The following is a 25,034-nucleotide window of genomic DNA, read 5'->3' as shown; positions in this document are numbered from 1 at the left end:
TGAGTATTAACAGAGACAAAAAGGGAGATTTCATAATTAGAAAATGTTAATTCCTCAGACATAAAAATATGAAAAGTATAGGTAAAAAATAGAGCTTCAAAATAGATAAAGCAAAAACTGTTAGAGGTAAAGTGGCAAATAAACAAAACAATTATTCTAGTTGGAGATTCCAGCATTCATCTCTCAATACAGAATAGAAGTTGGTATGGATATAGAAGAACTAAACTGTACCATCAACCAACTTGATCTAATTGACATCTGTAAAACACTCCACCTAAGAATAGCAGAACCCTTTGCAAATTCACAAAACATATTCACCAAGATTCGCTATATAATGGCTCATAAAACATATCTCAATAAATTGCCAATGATACAAACCATACAAAATATTTTCTCTAACTACTAAGAAATTAAATTGGAAACTGATAATAAAAACATAACTACAGAAAACCAATTATCTGGAAATTAAGCAACATACATTTAAATATCTCATGAGACAAAAAAGAAGTTACAAGGGAAATTGGAAAGTATTTTGTATTGGATGTCAAAGCATATTATTTCAAATATTTGGGGTACAGCTAGAGCATTTAACTATATAGCTTTAAATGTTGACATTACAAAAAAAGAAATATTTTAAAATAAATCTTCTAAATTTTATATCTTGAGCTAAGAAACAGAGAAAAGAACATAGAAGAAAGAAAATGACAAGAATAGACACCAAAGAAATAGAAAATAGACGAGAAAATAAATACAACTAAAATTTTGTTTTCTGAAAACAACTAGATTGATTAAGTAAACGAGATAAAACCCAAAATACCAATATTAAGGATGGAAAAAAAGTAAACCACTATAGAAACTATGAATTTTTTTTAAAAAAAGGGGATATTATGAACAACTTTATGCCAGTAAATTCAAGCATTTAGATGAAAGAATTTCTTAAAAGATATAAATTACCAATGTGAAAACAAGAAGGCATAAAAACTCTCAGTAGTCCTATTAATAAAATTGAACTTGTAATTAGAATCTACAAGGAAAATTCCAGGCCTAGCAAACTTCATTAGTGCATTTTAACAATTATTCAAACAAAAACCAATATCAATGTTAAACAGACATGGAATCTTAAATCAGAAACAGGAAGAGAGCCCACTATCCAACTCATTGTGTAAAGCGAGAATAGTTCTGAAACCAAAACCAGATAAATATAAGAAAATAATATTACTAACCAAAATCCCTCATTTATATAGATGCAAAAATCTTTAACCAAATATTAGCTTACTGAATCTAGCAATATATAAAAACAGCAATATGTTTTGGCCGAGTGGGGTTTATCCCAGGAATACAAAGGCAGATGTTGATATGAACAACTGGAAATCCCATGCATTGCTGGTGAGAATATACATTTTAACCACTTTGTCAAACTGTTTGGTGTTAACTACTAAATGAATAGATTTATAACCTATGTCCCAACAGTTTCATTCCTAAGTATATGTCCAATAGAAATGTATGCACGTTTGTGCTATCTAATAAGCAGATGTGCAACGTTGATAATAACAGCAACAAAATGATAAAACTTAAAAAGACCAACTGTAGAATACTTTTTATATATTTATACAATGAAATATTATATAATAATGAAAATGAACAGTTTTATGTAACAGTATAAATGAATCTCACAGTGTTGACTGAAAGATGACAGATACACAAGATTAAGTATTTTATAATTCCCTTTATGTAAGCTTCAAAATTGCATTAGAAATCAGCATAGAAAATTATTTTTGAGGTGTAGAGAAGCTTAGATGTTGAGAGGGACTTCTTGGGTGCTGTATATATTACATTTCTTGACCTGAGTGGTGATTACACAGGTATGTTTACTGTGAATAATTCATCAATCTGTGTCCTTTGATTTGTGCATTTTTACATCTGTATTATATTTTAATTAAAAAGAATATATATCATGGAATCAAAAATTAAAATGGTTATTTTTAGTGATTACACTTTGGTTCTGATACACAACTTTAGGAAGCAATTGCCTCCCTACTTTTTAATTAAAGTAATAAATGCATTTTTAATGAAAAACAATAAAAATTACATAAAAGCATTAATCTTTAAGTAAATGAACAGTAAATGTTTTCTTTTTTATAGCAACTACTTTCCAAAGAAGAATACTATGATAAGGCATTTCTGACTTTAACAATGAAATCCTCTCTGGAGGTGCTGATATAAACTGGAGCAAAACTTTGATCTGCTGATTTTCATTATTAGCCTCATTGGTTTTTCATTGTTTCATCCTTCTATAGCTTTGTGAACATTATAGTGGGGAAATGCCTATTTCCCATGAGATTGGCTTATAAATCATTGTCCATTCATTCGTGCTGATTTTCCTATTAATGTCTGAGAATCTGAATGTGTAAAGAAATCTGTTTTTACTTTGCTTAATGCTAAACTTGTTAAACTTTGTGCTTTTGACATTGCCCTTGATATTTTGAAAAGCATTTCTGTTTTCTGGCACTAATACAATAACTCTAGAACCATTCTGATATTTTCTTGGCCAAGTCATGGAATCAAGTGTGAATCAAGTTCCCAGATGTTCCCAATTCCACATATTGTGTTGCTTTACCCTACCTTTTCAGAATGAGGATTCATCAACTTCTAGGGCTGTCTTCTAGCTGATAATTTACAAAAAGAAGCTCAAGTATAGAAGATCCCTGCCACTGTGATATGGGAGACAGACAAGTTGAGGCCATGCACCAGCAGAACTCTACCTCATGTGGCATCACAAGAGCAGAGTGCAAATAGTGTTTCCCACACTCACGTCTGCACTCATTATGTGTAATAGAAGAGGTCCCTTCAATGAAGAGAATGGGACTACAGTGAAGGAGAGATAGGTAGGTAGTTAATTCTATAAATAAGAGCCCGAGGATAATTTTACCAAGATCTCAGATGCTATTCACACAAATTTTATAATCATTTTATAGTGAGCCTTACTAATCCTATTAATGTTGCACAAATCACTACAATATTAGCCAATGGTAATCATGATTCCTGGATGGTAATGTGAATATGCAGTATGTATTAGTCTGTTAGGGCTGTCATAACAAAGTACCACAGACTGGGTGTCTTTTTTTGAGACAGAGTCTTGCTCTGTCACCCAGGCTGGAGTGCAATGGCATGATCTCCACTCACTGCAATCTCTGCCTCTGGGTTCAAGCGACTCTCCTGCCTCAGCCTTCTGAGTGGCTGGGATTACAGGTGCATGCCACCATACCCGGCTAATTTGTTGTATTTTTAGTAGAGATGGGGTTTCACCATGTTGGCCAGGCTGGTCTCGATCCCTGACCTCATGATCTGCCCTCCTCAGCCTCCCAAAGTGCTGGGATTACAGGCATGAGCCACCGCGCCCAGCCTGACTTGGTGTCTTAAACAACAGAAATTTATTATCTCACAGTTCCGAAGGCTGAAAGTCCAAGATCAAGGTGTTGACAGGGTTGATTTCTTCTACGGTTTCTCTTGTTGGCTTACAGATGGCTGTCTCCTCCTTGTGTCTTCACGTAGTCTTCCATCTGTATTCTAATCTCCTCTTCTTATCAGGACACAAATCACATTGGATTAGGGCCCACGCTAATGACCTCATTTTAACTTTAACCCTTTAAAGACCCTATCTCTAAATACAGTCACGTTCTGAGATACTGGGGAGTTAAAGCTTTAACATATCAATTTTGGGGAGGACACAATACAGTTGATACCACAGTGATATCTTTCTAATCTTGATCAGGTGCATTGAATTGGTATATGCAACAAATATATGTGTGTGGTAGCATCACATTCTGAAGTCTATGCTCCAAATGGAAGGTGAACCTGGTTGTGGAATGTGAAAAATAAATGGAAGCATATAGTAATACCTATAACTTCTTTGCAGAAGGCATATTAGCATTCCAGCAGAATTTTATAGCTAAATAGATTTTAATGAAACTAGTTATTTGCAAAAGCATTGTAAAACTGGTTTTAAAATATCAGCTACTAAAGCACTGCTTTGTCCCTTTCTCCTTTGTTCAGTGATGTTGTAACACACGCTAATGTAGGAACTTATTAGAAATTAATGACCCTCACAGTTAAAGCAAATAGATTGAACTCATCCTATATGCCATCAAATCTGTTCTTTCTTCAGTACGTCCTATGGCTTTTAATGATAGTACCAGTTCATTGTCACCCAGTGACCAAAAATGTGGCATCTTTGACTTTCTTCTTACCCTTCTCTTTATTATAACATAGCAGTTGCAGCCAAACAGATCTGGGTTCAAATCTGGGTTTGCCACTTGCTAGCTATATCTTGACATGTTATTTGTCCTCTCCCTTTGCTTTAGTTTCCTTGTCTATAAAATGTGGGAATAGTACCCAGAGCCAAATTTTAAAATAAATGCCTCTGGCAATAAATGCTTAGTAAATGTTACTAATTATTACTATTATTACTATTACTGTCACTGATTCTACCTCTAAACTTTCCTTTTTTTTAATTTTACTTTAAGTTCTGGGATACGTGTGCTGAATGTGCAGGTTTGTTACATAGGTATACACGTGCCATGGTGGTTTGCTGCACCTATCAACCCGTCATCTATGTTTTAAGCCCCACATGCATTGGGTATTTGTTTTAATGCTCTCCCTCCCCTTTCCTCCCACCCTCTACCTCTAAACTTTGATAGCTGCACATTTATCTTCATTTATACCACTCATGTCTTAATTTAGGACTGGTCTTGTCACTCTGAATTCTTGTACATCTGATCTAATCTACTTATTTATCACTTTTATTCTTAAGGCCTGGCTGTAATTGTACCTTGCTCCCTTCAGAAACTTTCAATGACTTTAAATTACCTAGAAAATAAAGCTGAATAGTCTTAATCCAGCTTTTTTGGGCCTTTTGAGTTTTAGGTGAATGTCCCTTTTTAAAGGCCAAAGGGTCTCTTTGGTCTCAATCTGCCCTTAACCTGTCTTGGATCAGTCATTGGCAATGACAATGCCTACTCTCATGGTTTATTATAAGGATTATTTATTTTAATCCTAGAAGTCTTGGCTTTGAAAGCTTCATCATCTAGCAGAATAGACTTTGGAAAATTGATTTACTTCTCTGGGATTTCTTCTATTTGTTTGTAAATTGATGTGGTTCACAAATTTGAGTTTGTATAAGAATCAGCTAGAGAACTTGTGAAACGTGGACTTTAGACCTCATCCCAGACAGAGATTCTGACAATATTTTACTGTTTTTAAAAAATGAGGCATAACATATGATAAGTGCATAAAGTACACTAATGTTAGGTGTATATCTTGATTTTTTACGTATGTATATGCTTGTGTGAACATCATTCAGGTCAAGATACATCAGATAGTCCCTGACTTAGGATGGTTGGACCTAACGATTTTTTGACTTAATGATGGTTTGAATGTGGAACACTTATTGCAATATGTGATGAATTATTCAATAAATTGCATGAACTTTTCAACACTTTATTATAAAACAGGCTTTGTGTTAGCTAATTTTTGTCCAATCGTAGGCTAATTTAAATGTTCTGAGCTTATTGAAAGCAGACTAGACTAACCTATGGTGTTTGAGAGATTAGGTGTACCACATGCATTTTCAACTTACTATGAGTTTATCAGGACTTAGGCCCATCTTAAGTCGAGAAGCAGCGTGTAAAATATTTCCAACACCCCAGAAGTTCTCCATGCCTTCCCAGTCTGTGCCTTTTCCAGAGACATAATAGTTTCTAACCACTATTTTAACTTCTATCATGATTCCTTTTTAGCTATATGAATTAGATGAATTTTGGTGTTCCTTTTAATTCTAGTTTTCTTTAAGTCTCAATTTCTAATTCAGATGGAGAAATAAAACTATTTTGAATAAGTTCACATTGTCATCCAAAATTTAGATATTTTCTGCCATCCACATCTACCCCAACTTTAACCCCTCCTTTGGCTCTTCACCTCCGCAAATCTTCATATTCTTTCTTATTCTTAAGCTCTATTGTGGCTCCTTCCCAAGCTAAGATAGAAATAAAGAATACTAAAGTTAGAAGTCAAGTATTCTAACCCCCCTTACTTGCAACAATTCCTTCTACAACATCCCTGGAAAGTGGTCTTTTACCTCTGCTTAAAAACTTCTGGTAACTGAGACCTGATTATGTCAAATTATTGGACATTTGCCTTTGCTAGAAATTGCTTTCATACGTTGAACATTGTAAAATATTATTTGGTATCTTTGCTCATAGTTATGCCGTCTAGAATAAAAAGAATATCTGGTCTTTTTTCTTTATGGCAACCTTTCAAATATTTAAGACAGTTGCCACGTATACTCTAAGACTTTTTTTTTCTCTAGTTATTGGAGTCAGAACTCCCAGCGCTTTATTGGCTCTTGCCATGCCTTTCAAAACCTGAATCTGAAGGATGCTAGGTAATTGAGAGTTACAGTAGCCTACCAAGGGAGAAATTACAATTTATGCTGTAACACAACTGTTGGAGCAATAATATACAAGTTCTACCCCAGTGGGACATGCAGAACGGCATATATTCTTTCTCTCTCTGCAGAACCAGCTTCACAGATACACACCCTGTGTGGTCTCATTGGGCTCATGCCTGGATAGTCACTATGCTTGATTTTTCACTCTACTGTTGCCATCTTAAAATTCTTAATATTTTTTGAACAAGGGGCTCACGTTTTCATTTTTCACTGGGTTCCACAAAATTTAGGTAGCCAGTTCTACTTTTCTGGTTGTATTGCATTTGCTAATGTCCTAAATATTTTTATTTTTCTTCTTAGTAATACCTCCTCTAACAGAGCTATTAAGAGTGTATTATATTTTATAGTCCTTTTTAACTTATTTCAAATAACTTTTCCTTAGAGCAATGAACATAGGTTCAATATTAAAATCTTATAGAAGAGCAACCCAGGGCTTAAAGAAATTAAGTGAATTGCCGAAGTTTCATAGCTTATTAGTAACAAAGCTGGCTCAGAACCAAATCCTCTGACTTCAGCATTCATTACATAAGGCCCTCTTCCTTTCTCTTGGGAGGTGCTGTATTTTAAATTCCAAGGCTTTAAGTTGAATACTCTAGTCTTATTAACTTCTCAGGTTCCTACAGCTTATTCTGTTTCAGTTCATTCTCCAGGCGCCATGCTTTGACTTGACATTCCTGAATTACTGACTCATATTTAGTATAGAATTCACTCTATTTGCTCCTCAGGTCATTTACCCAAATTGCCTAGTCCTCTCTTAGCTGATAATCGAAGCTTATTTTTCTACCCTATGTGATTTACCCTGAGCTTGCATTTTTTAAAAAGTAATCTCAGGTTAATTTTGAAAAAATTCCAATGCAATCTCATTTTTTCTTCCCTTATTATAATTCAAATCTATAGCTAATCTCTAGATCATTAAGGGTGTTCCAGTAATTGGAAAGAAATCTCCATGCTTTTTTCATTAAGTGCTCATCTAACTTGCAAAGGGAAGTTAAACTAACTTAAGCTGCTGAGACTTGCCTTATTTGACCAAAAAGGAATCCAAAGCAATTCTATGAAAATGTAGCTTCATTTGCAATTATATTAGTCAGGGGAAGGGAAATGGAGAGCATAATATAACAAGGTTATAAAGACCATCTTAATGGGGCAAGGTTGATAGTAGTGTGAAGCTTCAAGGTTGGCTTTATCCCTGCACACTCTGCAGATGGATTTTTATCTTTGTGTGTGTCTGACCCAAATAAAATTGCAGTGGTTGTCTTTGTCTTCCAGTAAATACTCTGACTCACGCTTTGTTTCCTGGAGACCCAGGCTAAGACACATGCATGTTCACCACTGAGGTAGTCTACAAATGTCACTTCCTAATTTCTAGAGGATAAAATAAAAAGACATGGTCATGATTAGTTAATTGCCCTTACATCTGTAACATTCCCAGTTGAGGGACAGAACCCATTTTAAGCAGATACCACTGACCTAGAAATAAATTGAACCAGTCATTTCCATCTCAGTTAATGACACCACAATCTTCCCCACTTATGAATTTAAAAACCTGGGCACTCTCATTGATCTCTTCCTTTTTTTTAACCTTTCCATCTCGTTAAACAACAAACCCCATGGCTTCTATCTCCAAATATCCCCCAAATGGCCCCGCTCTCCATTTCGACAGCTGCACTTACACACCATACACTGTACTTACACACTACACACTACATCTGCACACTGTGCCTATACTCTACAGCTCAGAGCAGCACTATTTCTCACCTGATCTCTGCCATAAACTCTTAATTTGTCTCCATTGGCTCCTTTAAAATACACTGACTACACAGCAGTGAGATGAGACTTTTAATAATGCAAATCTGATTATGCCATTCCCCTGATTATAACCCCATCTCGGTGCTGCATCCTCTTACTCTGTTTGTCTTTTTATATGTACTTAATGTCATCTCTATACTTTTTCTCCTTCATTTATATTGTTCTCTTCTCCCTCCCCCAACCTCAATTATAGAATGAAAAAAAAAAAAAAAGGTCCTCTGTCTTGGTCATCATCTGTCTCCCCATGCTTACAAGAGTATTGACACCCAGTTGGAGTTCAAAAATTATTTGCTAAACAAATTAATGAACCTGCAAACCAAGGCTGATATACAGTCCATCTCTCTTTATTTTAGAACGTTCTCCCCAATATCCCAGTGTTAACTCCAAGCTTTGGCAAACTGCTGGCTTGCCTAAGTTAGGCTCTCAGGGATTGAATGTCTGCTTATCTTTTTATTTAGTTGTGGCCAGTGTTCTAATTCTGATTATAGACTGACTTCCCTTTCTTTCCACTATGTCTCTTTCCCACTATACCTTCAGCTGTACAACTCTAGGAGCAATGGTTCCTCCTGTTAGATTTCAGCTTATAACTAGTTATGGCTCCTGTCTGTTCTGTCCTTATATCCACGGTTACTTTTCAACCTTGACGAGGCTGCTATTCTCACCTTCCACTGTCCCAGTTCCCTCCGCTGGGCCAACTAATACTTGCAAATCATCACTTAGCCTTTAAGTCCTGTAGCGTTCAGTGGATCCCAGGCAGAAAGCACATGAGGTGACTAAGCCAGAGGAGTGCCTCCTTCTGAGCACATATTCAGAATAAATGTTTCCTCCAGGCCGACATTTTCAAGCCTTCTCTGCATAAAGATAAGCACTTGTTTCCAAAAAAAAAAAAAAAAAATAGCTTGTATTTTTGTGCTTATTGAGTTCACCTATGAATCTATGATGAGAACAGCATTGGTCAACCCCCAGAGAAAAATTAAGCTGCATTTGAGTTATTCCCAACTGTTCTCTCATCTTAAAACTTAGCTGCACACTTAGAAGTTAAGAAACTTCTAAGTTTCTGCAACAAGCAGCTGGCAAAACAGTCCTAATGGCAGAGATGGGACATCAAGCACAACTTTGGCTGGCATTTTCAGGATTTTTAAATGCTTGGTTGCAATTGTCACTTCCATAAGGATTTCATGAAGATTAATAATGTAAGAAAAAGGCCATCTTTCAAGTAACTGAACACAGTAACTGTTAGACAGTACATTTTTCTGGCAAGATTGGAAAAAAGAAGAAATGTTTCTTCTTGTAGGTCCATCCCTATTTTAATTGTTTTTTTCTTTAAAAATATGTATTCCTATACCATTATATCATGGTGTTTATACACATAAATATATGCACATATGCATACATACATATATACACATTCAGATATATATGCAGGTATGTATGTATAAATGTATAATATTTGGTAAGGTTACTTTGATAATAACAAATCATATAGATTAACTGGACTAGCAAATGTACTATAGTAGGTACTCAATAAATACTAGCCATTATTACTGCTATATTATCAAATTTCTCTAAATAATTAATACTTTAAAAAGAAAATGGGAGATCAACTTCCAGTATGAGAGTGTGAAGACCTTCCTGACCTTCTCTGCAGTGAAACCAGTAAAAACTATTTTTAAAAAAACTGTTTAAATCCTCTGGAAAATGGTCCTAAGGCCAAAATGCAAGTGAAGAAACATTTATTCAAAAATATGGATAAGAATTCAGCAAGAAAGGTGAGAAATCTGTGATATTGTAAGCGGGACTGCTTCCCCGCAACCCAGCAAGGCAAATCCTCTTCTGCTCTAGACTGCTGCAGCCAAGGACACAGGTTCCTACTCACCCCAGCACCCACACTGAGGGCTCGCTTCTTGGGGTGAGCAGGATATCAGCATTTTCATCCTGCTCCTAGTTGCTGGTTGCTGAAGATAAGTCCCAGGTTGAGGGCCAGGTCTCCCTTTTTCTGCTCAGCCTTTTCTCATGGAACAGAGGCTCTAACTTGGGTGCAGCACCTGAGACCACTGGGGCCATGACCACTCTTTTCTGGATCATGAGTTGGTGGTTTCATGCCAAGAGAGTAAAGACAATAGGATCCCAGACAGCTGCCTCCCATGAAGCACTGAGCTTCTAAAACATGAGTATCACCCAGAGAGAAGTTTGGCAGGTCCTCACTCCCAGCCTCAGAGCCCTGGTTCAGAGACTTTGCTGGGAGAGAAATAGGACGTAATATAGATAGCTTCAATTCTTTTTCAAAAGAACTGACTTCACTTGGAAGAGAATGAAGAGGTTCAACCCCTAAAGCTTGAAAACAATCTTAAAAATGGTGGAGACTGTGGTGAAAGGCAATTGGAATATTATTCAGAATACCAGCTGTTATGGTTAACTTTATGTGGCAATGTGGCTAGGACATAGTACCCAAGCATTTGGTCAAACATGTTTGGATATTGCTGTAGAAGTATATTTTAGATGAGGTTAACATTTAATTCAGTACATTTTGAGAAAAACAGATTCCCCCCTATATTGTGGGTGGACCTCATTCAATCAGTTGAAGGCCTTAAGAAAATGACTAATTAACCTCTTCTGAGAAGGGGGGAGTTATGTTAGCAGACTGCCTTCAGATTGCAACCATAGCATCTACTGTTTTCTAAGTTCCCAGCCTACTGGCTGACCCTGCAGATTTTGTACCTGCCATGCTTCACAATTTCATGAGCTGATTTCTTGATATAAAATATCTTAAAATAAATCTCTTTCTTTATACACTTATGACTGGTTCTATTTCTCTAGAGACCTCTGAATGATACATAGGCTAACCTGTAGCCGGCTAGTTTACAGGAGAAAACCAAGGAATATGTCATGTGGGAGGAGTTCTGTTGGGGTAACAACAAAAATCAAACAGTGATCTCAGAAACTATCACTTCAAAGGAACCAAAATCTGATTAGATTAGTTTATAGAGCAATTTATGCCTCATGGTATTGTCGCAAAAATATAATAATCAGCAGGCAATTAATGGAGTTTAACAATTTGTTGTGGTCAGGGAAAAAGAACCCAATTAGTGCCAATGTCATCCCTGGGTAACTGAGCATACCAAATCTGTACCTCCTGAAGAACATCAGAGCCTGAACACTAGGGGGAGAAGAAAGGCAGAGAGCTTCACCAAAGTAATCTAATCAGCCACTAAACAAGTAAACAAGCAAACAATATTGACAAGTCAAGGAAGAGGCCGACTAGTACCCAGAGCTGCTACAATATGTTATCTAAAATATATGCTTTTCCAAAAAAAGTCTAAGATATGCAAAAAAAGAATAAAAAGAAACCAGAATGTATAACCAAGAGAACAGGGAAAGAGAAATTCATGAGAAAAACAATAACAACAACTTTAAAGTGGCCATATTACCTACCATGTTTACAGAGGTAAAGAAAAACATGATTAAAGAAGTAAAGTATGAGGACAATAATGCATCAACTAGAGAATACCCATAAACATAAATTAATTAAAAATGGAAATATTTGGGATATAAGAGTATAATTTAAAAATCACTAGAGATTCAAAAGTACAACAATAAATTTGAACTGGCTAAAGAAAGATAAAGTAGACTTAAAGGTAGGTTTATAAAGATTATTAAAGTCAAAAAAACAGACAGAAAAAAGAATAATAAAACATGAAGAAAGCCTTAGGGAAATGTGGGAAACCCATTAAAATATCCCAACATACTTTAATGGATACGTGAGAAGGAAAGAAATGGGAGAAAGGAGCAGAAAAATATTCAAAAAACCAATAAATAAAAACTTTCCAAATGTATTGAAAAACAGTAACTTACACATCCAGGAAGCTAAACAAACATCAAGTAGGATAAATAGATAAAGACCATAAAAAGACACATCTCAGTAAAGATGCTGAAAGTGAAAGACAAGCAGAAAGTCTTTAATACAGCAAGAGAAAGGTGACTCATTACTGGAAAAGCAATCTTAATAAGATTAATAGCTTACTTCTCAGTAGAAATAATGGAGGACAAAAGCAGTGAGATAACATTTAAAGTACTCAAAGAAAAAAACTCCTGTCAGCCAAGAATTCAATATCTAGGAAAACTATCTTTCAAAAATGAAAGCAAAATAAATACCTCTGATGTTTAATTTTATGCGTCGACTAGGCCACAAGGTGCCTAGGTATTAAACAGTTAAACATTATTTCTGGGTTTGTCTGTGAGTGATTTTTCTGGATGAGATTAACATTTGTATATGTACACTGAGTAAAGCAGATTGCCCTCTCCAATGTGGGTGGGCCTCATGCAATTTGTTGTAGATTTGAATAAATGATATGCAAGGAAGAATTATTTCTTTCTGCCTATTTTTGAGTGAAAACATAGGATTTTTTCATGTCTACATATGAGACTTGCACTGAAAATTACACCATCAGCTTTTCTGGTTCTCAGGCCTTCAAAGTTGGACTAGAACTTACCATCAGCCCTCCTGGGTCTCCTTGCCAACTGCAAACCTTGGGCCTCTCATCTTCTATATTAATGTAAGTCAACTGTATGTAGCAAATTATATATATATGAGTATATTTCATATAATATCTCTCAGCATTGTCATCAACTAGTTAATACGTAAGCATGTTTTCTGTGTGGTTTTGTTTAAAGGCATCTTATTTAATATACATTGTTGATTCATTGAAATTTAACTCATGGTCAGCAGCACTATAACTATACCTAAATCAAGCTTATTTAATATATATATATATTTTCTCATATAAGCATATAGCCTCATGTGCTTGGAAACACTAGATAGTTCTTTGGTAGTATGTTTGGGGACCATTATAAACAGAGAAATGACAAGTAGAAACACAAAACTGCAAAAAAAAATTGACATGAAATAAGCCAAAGAAAGGTTCCTTCTTTGCAGGATGAAAGCCAAAACAAGAAGAAATAATTTTACCTTTTTTGACTATAGCTGGAATTATACATATCAAGTGACTCAAATTTTTCAATTTTATACAGTGACCACAAAAATTAATGCAAGTATTGACTCTGGGGTGACAAATAGATTTTGGTGATTAGGTGAATCCACAAATATACCATATGTGAATGATGATTAACAACTCTATACCAATAATATTACATGTTAATGGATTAAATAATCCAATTAAAATGCAGATTATCAAACTGAATTTAAAAATTATGATTCAATTATATGTACAATTTAGATTTAAATATATTGAAAGTAAATGACTGAAAAATATATATTGTGCAAAAAACAACCACAAAGAAGCAGGAATAACTATACTAATATGAGACAAAATGGATTTTAAAACCAAAAAGTTACTGGAGATATAGAGGAAAATTTTGTAATAGTAAAAGAGTCAACTGATCAAGAAGATATAATAATTATAAGCATATGTGCTCTAAACAACAGAACATCAAACTGTATGAAACAAAAAACTCATGTAAATGAAGAGAAAAATCAACTATTCAACAATAGTTGGAGAATTTTTTTTATTTTGATTTTTCTTTATTATAAGTATTGTCTCGTGAATAATCTTTGCACTTCTGATTATTCTTTTAGATAGATTTTTTAGATAAAATACTGGGCTTAGGGCTTTTAAATTTTTTTTTCTTTTTTTAAAAATTATACTTTAAGTTCTAGAGTACATGTGCACAAAGTGCAGTTTTGTTACATAGGTATACATGTGCCATGTTGGTTTGCTGTACCCATTAACTCGTCATTTACATTAGGTATTTCTCCTAATGCTATCCCTCCCCCAACCCCCACCCCATGACAGTCCCCATTGTGTGATATTCCCCACCCTGTGTCCAAGTGTTCTCATTGTTCAATTCCCACCTGTGAGTGAGAACATGCAGTGTTTGGTTTTGTCCTTGCGATAGTTTGCTGAGAAGGATGGTTTCCAGCTTCATCCATGTCCCTACAAAGGACATGAACTCATCCTTTTTTATGGCTGCATAGTATTCCATGGTGTATATGTGCCACATTTTCCTAATCCAGTCTATCATTGTTGGACATTTGGGTTGGTTCCAAGTCTTTGCTACTGTGAATAGTGCCACAATAAACATACGTGTGCATGTGTCTTTATAGCAGCATGATTTATAATCCTTTGGGTATATACCCAGTAATGGGATTGCTGGGTTAAATGGTATTTCTAGTTCTAGATCCTTCAGGAATTGCCACACTGTCTTCCACAATGGTTGAACTAGTTTACAGTCCCACCAACAGTGTAAAAGTGTTCCTATTTCATAGTTGGAAAATTTTATCACACATTTTATTAAGGAAGAAAACTATTAAGCAGATGATCAATAAGGAAGCAATAAGGAAATAGAAGAGTCGAACAACCATATAACCCAACTAGGCCTAAATATTAACATTTTTATAGTGAACCCCACCAAAAATGGCAGAATACACATTCTTCTCCAATGTACCTGGGACATTTTCAAGATAGATCATAAACAAATATTGATAAATTTGAAAGGAATAAAATTATACAGAGTATGTTCTCTGACTATAATCAAATAAAATTAAAAATCAATGGCAGGATAAATTTGGAAAACCCACAAATATGTGGAAATTAAACATACTCCTAAATAACCAAAGGATCAAAGAGGACATAAAAAGATAAATCTCCAAATAGTCTGAGATAAGTGAAAATGAAGACACATCATGCTAAAACTTATGGTATGCAACTAAAGCAGTGCTTACAGGGAAACTTATAGCTATAAATGCCTACATTAAGAAGAATGAAAACTCTCAAATCAATAATGTATCCTTTCATCTGAAGAGAATGAAGAAAGAAAATTAAAACCTAAAGTAGAAGGGAAATAATAAAAATTAGAGCAGAAATTAATGAAATACAGAATAGACAAACAATAGAAAAAGTCAATGAAACTAAAAGCTTGTTTTCAGAAAATATCAAAAGACTGACAAACCTTTAGCCAGATTCATCAATTAAAAAAGACTCAAATTATGAGAATCTGAAACGAAAGAGGAGAAATTACCACTCGCTTTACATAAATAAAAAGGATAACAATATTATGAATAATTGTATGCCAAAGAGTTAGATAATTGAGATGAAATGAAGTAAATCCTAAAAACACATAAACTACCAAAATGATTCCAGAAGAAATGGACAATCTGAATATACCTACAGAAAATGAAGAGATTGGTTTTGTAATCAAGAATCTACCTACAAAGAAAAGCACAGGCCCAGACAGTTTCACTTAAATTCTGCCATACATATATTTAAAGAAGAAATAGTACCAACCGTTTACAAGTTATTTTAAAAAGGTGCAACATATGCATAATAAGAATACCAAAGGAGAAGAAAGAGAGAAAGGAAGAGAAGCAATATTTAAAGATAGGATGACAAAATTTTTCCAGTGTAATGTCAAACAACAAACCACAGATACAGGATATGCAAAGAACACCAAGTAGGAAAAATGTCAAAACCAAACAAACAACCTATAACTAGGCATATCATGTTCAAACTAGAGAAACTCAAAGATAAATTGAAAAATTCCTAAAGAAGTCAGAGGGCAAAATAAAATACCTTACCTATCGAGGAAGAAAGATAAAAAATAGATCTGACTTCCCAGAAACCCTGCAAATAAGAAGAGAGTGCAGTGAAATATTTAAACTCTTGAGAGAAAAAAGCCCACCAATCTAGAATTCTGTACCCTGTGGAATTATCTTTCAAAAATGAAAGAGAAATAAAAACTTTCTCTGAAAAACAAAAATTGGTGGAATTTTTTGCCAGCCTGTGTAGTAGTGACCTCAGGTAGGAGCCATGGGAAAGACTTAAATGCTAACTGTAAATACTGTGAATGGTTTCCTAGCCAGGGTGTGAGGTCCAAGGAGGACTGCCTCTCAGATTGAAAGCTGTAAGAAGAAGAGCCAATTATGTCAATAGAGTATTTGGTAAACTCTTAGGTGAGCAACTTTCCATCTTTGGGACACAGTTTCCCTTACTGTAAAATAGGAGTGAGGAGAAATGGATTCAGGATTCCTAGAGCTGGTTCCTGCTGAACATTCACGTCTTTCAGAGAATTTGTCTCTATTTCTCAGCCAGCGTTTGTGGGGTTGAGGGAAGATCATTCCCAAATAGTTCCAGAGTGGTTTGTCTTACATCATTCCACCTCTGTCTCTTACCCCCACCCCAGGTATCTTGGCAGACAGCACCCCAAAGGACACAGATCCAGGAAGAAGTGAGTCCGGATCTATCCTGCTTCTTCCCCTAGTCTAAGAGCCGAGGAGACCTGGCCATGTTTGGCCGAACCATGGAGGGGAAGTGTTGAGGAGGAAGAGGTAAAAACATAGTTAGTACTCAAATACTAGCCCAATACTTATTAATATATGTATGAATAAGTAAACAATACTGTAAAATAGAATAGGAAGAAAAAGAAAGCTTAATATTTTTCTGTGCATTATGGCACAAAAACACAATGATATGAATGTAAGTATTCACCAACTCTCAAAAGAAAACCTACTGTCATATGTAATTGAAGTATCCAAAGGAAAAAGAATACGTGAAGAGATTAAACCTGGATGGTCTACATCGTTACTATTACAGATGGGGTCCACAGACCAGCATCATCAGCATCAGGTGGGAGTAGGTTAGAAATGCAGAATCCAGGTCCCCATTTCAGAATAACAGAATCAGAATCTGCCTGTTAGCAAGATCCCCAGGTAATTCCTATGCAGACTCAAGTTCAAGAAGCCCTGGGATAATGCACAGCTAAGGTAGCTTCTGCCGCATAGGACCAGGAGTGATGGAAAGGAGAACCATTCCATGATCCTCTAAGAAGGAATACACGTACAACTTTATCAAAGGTTTCAGTCCCCAGCTGCGTATTTTCTTGGGATTCACATTCCAGGTTGTTCTAGTATTTTAGGGAAAGGATAAACTAACACAATCTGCATTTTAACAAGATCCCCAGTGATCAGCGTGTGGCTTCAAGTTCAAGAAGGATTCAGGGCCTGAGGCAAAGGTTGCCAAAAACTGATGATCTAGGGAAATTATTGGGAAAAAAAAAATGACAACATTACTACATTGTCTATATTTTGGTGGGAAGGTCATGTGATTAACAGTTAAGCATATTGTTATCTCTGTGAAATAAGAATACAAAAGTGGGAATATTAATTTCACTAAGTAACTCTATGCCAGTGTGGCTAATACATAAACAGCCTGTAACGCCATCTTAGTATTTGCCATCACAAAAAACAGTGTTTGTTTTTTTTGTTTTGTTTTGGTTTTTTGCCCCAAATCCCTCAGTTTTGTGGAAATAAAGAACCATGTGCTTTACACCCTAAGACTAATTTCTGTGTCTCAACTCTTCTATCTTGTGCTTCTGTTTCCTAATGTAAAAGGAATACTAATATTCTTTCTTTCTAACATACATAAGTGTGCTAAGTACCAATGTGATAATGTTGGTGAAAATGCTTTGAAAGCTGTAAATGCTGGCAATTACTTTTATAACTGCAGACCCAGCCCATTTCCTTTTCCATTGTCCTCATGACTGATGATGGAGATCAACTGACATTCACAACCTTCCCTTCCTAAAGAGCATTCTAGGCCAGGTGTGGTGGCTCACATCTGTAATCCCAGCACTTTGGGAGGCCAAGGCGGGTGGATGGGGAGATCAGGAGATTGAGACCATCCTGGCTAACACAGTGAAACCCCATCTCTACTAAAAGTACAAAAAGTTAGCCGGGCATGGTGGCTACTCAAGAGGCTGAGGCAGGGGAATCGCTTGAACCCAGGAGGCAGAGGTTGCAGTGAACAGCGATGGTGCTACTGCAATCCAGCCTGGGCAACAGAACGAGATTCTGTCTCAAAAAGATAAAAAAAAAAAAAAAAAAAAAAGCTAAAAAAAGAAACTCTCTCCATATATACCTGTGTGTGTGCGTATGTGTATGTGTGTGCACTTGTGTGTGATACATGAGGAAGGTAAGATTCTGAAGCTCAAAGTGTTGTTACAGGGTTACTACTAGTAGCACACTGCTGTTTTTCCTCACTTCTTAAATCTTCAGATTGAGCTTTTCTGTTCTACCACATGGTTGGTAATAGTTCCCAAACACTGCTGTTTGCAGTTATAATCCCTTCCATTTTGCTTTGCTTCCAGATCTCCTGCATCTCTGCTCCAACCTGGAACGCACAGTGGGGACTATTTCATTTGTGGCACCTTCCTGTTCAAGCCTTTGGATGGTTTCTTTTTCACACCACTTAGAGCTAATTTTGTCATTAGCTTTTCAGAAATACACAGTGGCATTTTAAGTGAAATACAAATTAGAAAATTCTGCTTTCTTTAGTTACTCTTTTTTTCCAAATTTGAAAAGAAATCACTATCAAATTAGCCAAGTCACATTTATCCTTTTTAAACTCACAAAGCTGTTGTCATTGTTCATCCAAACTTTCCATTTCCGGCCCCTTAGGTGGAAATTACACTTCTTGAGCAACAGTGGCAAAAAAATATATTTAAAGAACAAAAATTCCATGAAGCACAATGAAAATTATTTTCCTTAACATTTGACACATTGCTCTACTGTGTTGGCTCTTGTAGTTATGTGTGCAAATCCATGTTGCATCTGCACAGATTCTGGCCTTTAGTAAGCAAGCAGCAGAAGCTGGTTGGTCAACAGATTGATGAAGAAACTCTTCATTTAACTAAAATTATAATGAAGAGTATATTCTTTCTTTTTTTTTTTAAAAAAGATATCATCTTATTGATTTTTTTACTCCCTGCCAAGCACTCTGCTGAGCACATTAAATGCATTATCTTGTCCACTCCCCATCTCAAAAATCCTAGGAGGTAGTGACCATTACTACAGCTAATTTACCAGAAAGGGAACATATTGGACTATGTTAAGAAGTAGTTAGGTTTCCACACTATGAATTCTATTGTCTTAATTGATTTAGTCTTAATTAATGGAATAGATGAGAACATATGCTTTATTTCATCAGGCAAATCTTCCCAGCACAAAATTAACTAGAAATTATTGAGCATTTACAATGTGCCAGGTACTGTGATGTAACATAAATAACAATTTTATTTAATTCTAATAACTGGATTATGTAAGAGACATATTATTAATATTTCTCCTTTGTGGATGAAACAACTGAAGCTAAAAATGTTAAAGGAACAAAATTAAGATTAGAGAGCCTATAGCAGAGCTGGGCTTTGCAATCAGGACTGAGTGCTTAGCCCATGTGTTTCAACGCTTCAAATCTACATGCATAACTTGCCACTGAATCAACAACACTGGCAAAAAGTCACCCCCTACTTGCCAGCCTCTCCTGAAACATTCCCTTTGAATTTGCCTTTTTCTCTGATGAGGAAAAAAACATGGAGTTGTCACCAGGTCTGTGGCCTGTGTGGCCTATAGGAAAACAGAACAAAGGTCTTCTCAGAAAAATTATATTAAATAGAGTTTTGTTCATATCTTGTTTTATTTCTCATTTAACATTATGTTACTACAAACTCTTAGTAAGCATAATTTTAATGGTTGCTTAATTTTTTATTAAGTGGATGTATTATCACTTAATTATGCATTTATCTATTATTATCTATGTCTCCTTTTTGTTGTTGTCATTTTATGTAATGGTGTAATAAGCACCTCTTCACATAGAACTCTCTCCACACTCTGATTGATGACTAATGCATGAGAAAGGTACCTAACAGTGGATTTGGGGGTTTGGATATTTCAAGTCTTTTGATGCAGATTGCCAAATTATTTTCTAAACATTCTGTACCGATTTCTACCCCCCCATCAGGCTCACCGTACCTTCCTATCAGGTCTAGAATTAAAATAAGAGAAATCTTTGCTAATTATATGGCTGAAAAACTCCTTCACATTATGAAAATTTGTATTTGTTTGATTAATCATGAGGTAAAATAATTTTTCCAATATTTGGCTATCACAAAATATCCTTATTTTACAACTTCTAGTTGCTGGTTTTTGTCTTGGTGAAATGTTATTGCTTTGACTGTATTCCTTACTTATTGAGGAATTCGAGCTTTTGCCATACTTACAGTTGTTGTCTCTGCCTGAATCAGAAACAGAAGGAAATATGTTGCTGAAATTAAGGAAGGAGAAGACCCCTTCACCAAAGGAGTGAAAGCAGTTTCCAGTGCTACAAAGAACCCAGCAAGATAAGGTCTGAGAAAACATTTTTTCCCCCACATACTATGATGAATGGTAACAAAGCTTGTATTTTGCTTTAGATCAGGTGGGCAATTATTACTATTGTTCATTCACAAGCAAAGTGATTGAGCACTAAATAAAATAATCCATCAATGATTTATTAAATATTAAATAAATTAAGTCACATATTCAATACCATATGGCCAAGAAACCTCAGTCCCTGACTCACTCTCCTCCTACCCACCCACCCCCCGTTATCTTACAGAGAGGGAACTGAGGTTCCAGACAAAGGTGCAGTAACTCTGGTTCATGTAATAGATATTGTAACCAGGTTTACAGAGTTCGAGTCTCACAAAGATACCATGATCATTTCCCTGACCAAAACCATTTGAATGAAAATATTTTCTGATTGAAACAACAATAATAAATAAAGTTGAATCCGGTGTATTAGTCAGAGTTCTCCAAAGAAGCAGAACAGACAGATTATATATATAAATATATTTATATATACTATTATATAAATGACAGATTATTTATATAAATTATTGTTATATAAATAACAGATTATTTATATAAATATATATAAAGAGATAAATTGCTCTATGTGCATATATGAAATCTCTCTATGTGTGTGTATATATATATATACATATGTATATGTGTATATATATATATATATATATATATATATATATACACACACATAGAGAGAATTCTTTCTTTCTTTTTTTGAGATGGATTCTCACTCTGTCGTCCAGGCTGGAGAGCAATTGCGAGATCTCGGCTCGCTGCAACCTCTGCCACCCGGGTTCAAGTGATTCTCCTGTCTCAGCCTCCTGAGTAGCTGGGACTACAGGCACCCACCATCACACCTGGCTAGTTTTTGTATTTTTAGTAGAGATGGGGTTTCACTGTATTGGTTTGACTGGTCTCGAACTCCTGACCTCAGGTGATCTGCCTGCCTTGGCCTCCCAAAATGCTAGGATTACAGGCGTGAGCCGCTGCACCTGCCCTGAGAGATTTCTTTTAAAGAATTGGCTCACACAATTGTGGAGGCTTGGTAAGTCCTAAATCTGCAGGGTAGGCTTGGCAGGCAGGACATGCAAGGAAGAGTTGCAGTTTGAGTCCAAAGGCCGTCTGCTGACAAAATTCCTTCTTGCTGCAGGGAGGTCAGTCTTTCTTCTCTTAAGACCTCAGCTAACTGCATGAGGCACTCTCCCATTATGGAGGGTAATGTACTTTACTCAAAGACTACTTATTTAAATATTAATCATTCAAAAAACACTGGCACAGAAACGTTCACAATAATGTTTGACCAAATATCTGGGCATCTCAGTCCTGGCAATTTGACATAGAAAATGAGCCAGCACACCTGAAGATTAATCACAATTTAACTAAGTCTAAAAATTGTGTTAGTTGAGGTTTGAATAGGATATATCTCATTCAGACATATCACAATAGCTTTCTCTCTGCTTGTGGTCCTGCCCCACCTTTTTTTGTTAAAGTCAATGTCATTCTCCTCTACGGTGTGGTCTTGACTGTCTCCAAGCTTGGATGTATATAGACTATGTGGAAGGAGGGTATGCTATTTGCACTGAGCTCTTATGAACTTATTTTCTGTGAAGATATAATGATGTTACTGTTCTGCCTTCCCCTGGGGTTTCTGTGCCTTTTCGAGTTCAGCAGACACAATGAAATTAAGATGATGGATATGAAATGGAAATTTTCTGGTTCAGATACAATTATGCCCTTTTCAGTGGCTTATTTTTTTATTTTAGTAAATATTCATTTAGCAGCCTCAGGTAGTAGAACTAATAATTACAATTTTGCCTTGGACAAAGGAGGAGACAAATACTGTAATTATATAAAGTACAAATCAAATCACCTAATTAAATAGAGAAAGAAAATCTGCAATAATTATTGAGGTATAGGCCAGTTACCAATGCACAGTAAAAGGACTCATAATTTTAAGAAATATACCAGTGCCTGATTTATCAAGAAGTATGTGTAATAAACAGTACATTTTTCACTTAAAAAATGCAAGCTTCATCTAAAGTAACCTCAAATGACTCCTCAGGTGTTGGATTGAAGACTTCCTGTATTTCTTCAGAGACTTGGAAAAAAACATTTAAATAAAATTATTTGTTCTTGGTGAAAAGAACATTAATATTTAATTGTGGAAACTTAAATACTTCTTTGTTTATATTCAAACTCCAGGAAGCCTGTGAGATTACTGCCAGCCCATGATATCTACATTATATGCAAGTGCTCAGCTCTCAGACATTTTGTCCATAACATTTTCTTTGGCACCACGGTTGATGTATGTATGATCCACCCTAAATGATCCAGTTATTTCCCATTAGGGCTGACTTTGCCTGCCCAAAAAGACTCTATCAGAAGCAGAAATTGTGCCTTCCCTCTTTCTTTTCTTTTTTCATTTCTGTGCCAATTACTTAAAGCAATAATTATTCTCTCTCTCTCTCTCTCTCTGTGTGTGTGTGTGTGTGTGTATCCATGTAAGTATAATCTGTCCTGTTCTAGAAGAGATTAAAGGGCTCATTCCAGATATTTCTGGGTGCATTTTCGAGCTTGCTTTATGGCAGGCATAATATAATGCATCAATGAGCCTGGATTCCTGCTATGTCCAATTATTTGTCATAAAATCTTGATAAAAGACATGACACTTATCCAAAAATCTTACTCAAATACAATTCTGTACTGATATATCAGATTACATTCTAAATTTCCTGTGCCTTTTCATCTTCATCTCAAATCCAAGCAATTTACTTTATGTATTGTCTATCCCAGAGTCTTCCTGTAAATCCACTCTGATTTGGCTTGATCTCATTCTCTTTATCCCACCTCTCTATCCCACCTCTTACTCTTCAATGATGTCATCTAACAGCAATCTACCTCTCTTCACCCATAAACTTACTTAGGTCACTCCCATCCTAAAACCCATTCAGAGCATCAGGTACGTTTCCTTCTCTCCATTTTTTGGTAGTTGACTGTCTCCTACTACTTATGTTTCCCACACTCTTTCAATTCCCTTCACTTTGGTGCATGTCCCATCATTTTTTTAATTGCCCACTCAACAGTTTCCAATGACTTCTTAATAACCAAATGAAGTGTTTATTTTTTAGTCTCTAGCCTCTTTGAATTCTCTGCAACATTATGGGCTGTTTGGAATATTCTCTATTTGAATTTTTTTCTCCTATTTGGTTTTCCTAAAATACAGGAATCTCCTGGAACGTTTCCTACACTCTCTGCCCTCCCTTCTCTGTCACCTTCACCAACTCTTCACTCCATTTTGTAATCCAGTCAAAAGACAACTGGTTTTACAGAACTAAACCCCAATCCTTTCTTAACTAATTTCTCCAAATGAAGGTTGCTTAATCTCTGCAGTTATCAGCATTTACAGCTTTAAGATATAGGTGAACCACATTATTATATTTTAATTATGCTCTGCAAAGTATTAAGAATTTCTTTCAGATTTCTCAGTCACCAACATGTTTTCCATCTTGATTCCAGTCACAACAACTATACTGTAATCTAGGTTATGTAACGGACACCCACACTAGACTTCCATCACGAGGAAAAGATGAATCTTACAAGTATTTTGGGCAAGTGAGCCCTATGACTGTTAGACTAAAATAGTTGATGAAGACCATTTCCCAAGATCAAGTTTGATAAGGGAAAATATGTTATGAAATGTGATGAAAGAAATATGTATACTATCTATTGGGATAGTATTCAATATGGTAGTCTGTGTTCTAAATGTCAAGTGAAGGTGGCACAGGCGTAGGAGGTGGGGGCAGCGTCTGGACAAGTGAAAGAGTTTTCCTATTGAAGTCTTAGCATTCATCCTGAAGTTCACCTCTGGTTCTGAAGGCAAAATTCAGGAAGTATTTTCTGGAGTTAGTGTAACTTAGCATTCATCCTTAAATTCATCTCTGGCTCTAAAGGCAAAATTCAGAATGTGTGTTCTGAAGTTGGTGTAAGGAGTATATAGGATTATATTTTTAAAGCATTTAGCACAGTACTTGGCACACAGGGAACAATTATACATTTATTTGTTTTCAATACTTTCTTTGTGACATTAAGTAAGGTAATGTTAACATGTGTTTTCCCTCTGATGGTTGCCTGGCCCCATAATCACCCTAATACATTAACCATCTTATTCTTGTTGACTCATTTTGCAAAATCAAGACATGGCAAACGGGTTCAATAAGCAGGAAGTCCACTGGGAGAGGCACCAGAAATTCATCTAGCTACTAGGGCTACTCTCTTATATTTCAAAAAGAGTGAGAAAAAATCACTGCCTTATTCTAATTACAGCTCCTTTGGAAAGTTAGAGAGGTCAAAGGTTTTTCTATGAAAGCAGCATATCTGCAGTTTGGGAGCCAGTCCTCAAAGTTTCTATCTGGAAAGCAACAAAGATTATACTTCCCCTACTCTAGAGGGACACTTCCTCCCTGCAGTGAAATTCTTTGTTTTATATCGCATCATGCTGGCTAGGAAGATAATACTTGTGATTGCTCCTGT

At 35.7% G+C, this 25,034-nt stretch overlaps 1 long non-coding RNA gene across 1 annotated transcript in view; it reads left to right on the top strand.

Moving 5' to 3' along the window:
* LOC134732326 (uncharacterized) overlaps positions 1 to 20,493 on the top strand; it is a 107,899-nt gene extending 87,406 nt beyond the window's left edge. Inside the window, exon 3 of the long non-coding RNA XR_010115368.1 lies at positions 20,402 to 20,493. This is a non-coding gene — a long non-coding RNA (uncharacterized lncRNA). The remainder of the gene's footprint in view (positions 1 to 20,401) is intronic.
* Positions 20,494 to 25,034: the final 4,541 nt, after the last annotated feature.

Source organism: Symphalangus syndactylus, chromosome 14 (assembly GCF_028878055.3).
Source record: "Symphalangus syndactylus isolate Jambi chromosome 14, NHGRI_mSymSyn1-v2.1_pri, whole genome shotgun sequence".
In the NCBI taxonomy this organism is placed as follows: Eukaryota; Metazoa; Chordata; class Mammalia; order Primates; family Hylobatidae; genus Symphalangus; species Symphalangus syndactylus.
This window is presented reverse-complemented; position numbering and strand designations above follow the sequence as displayed.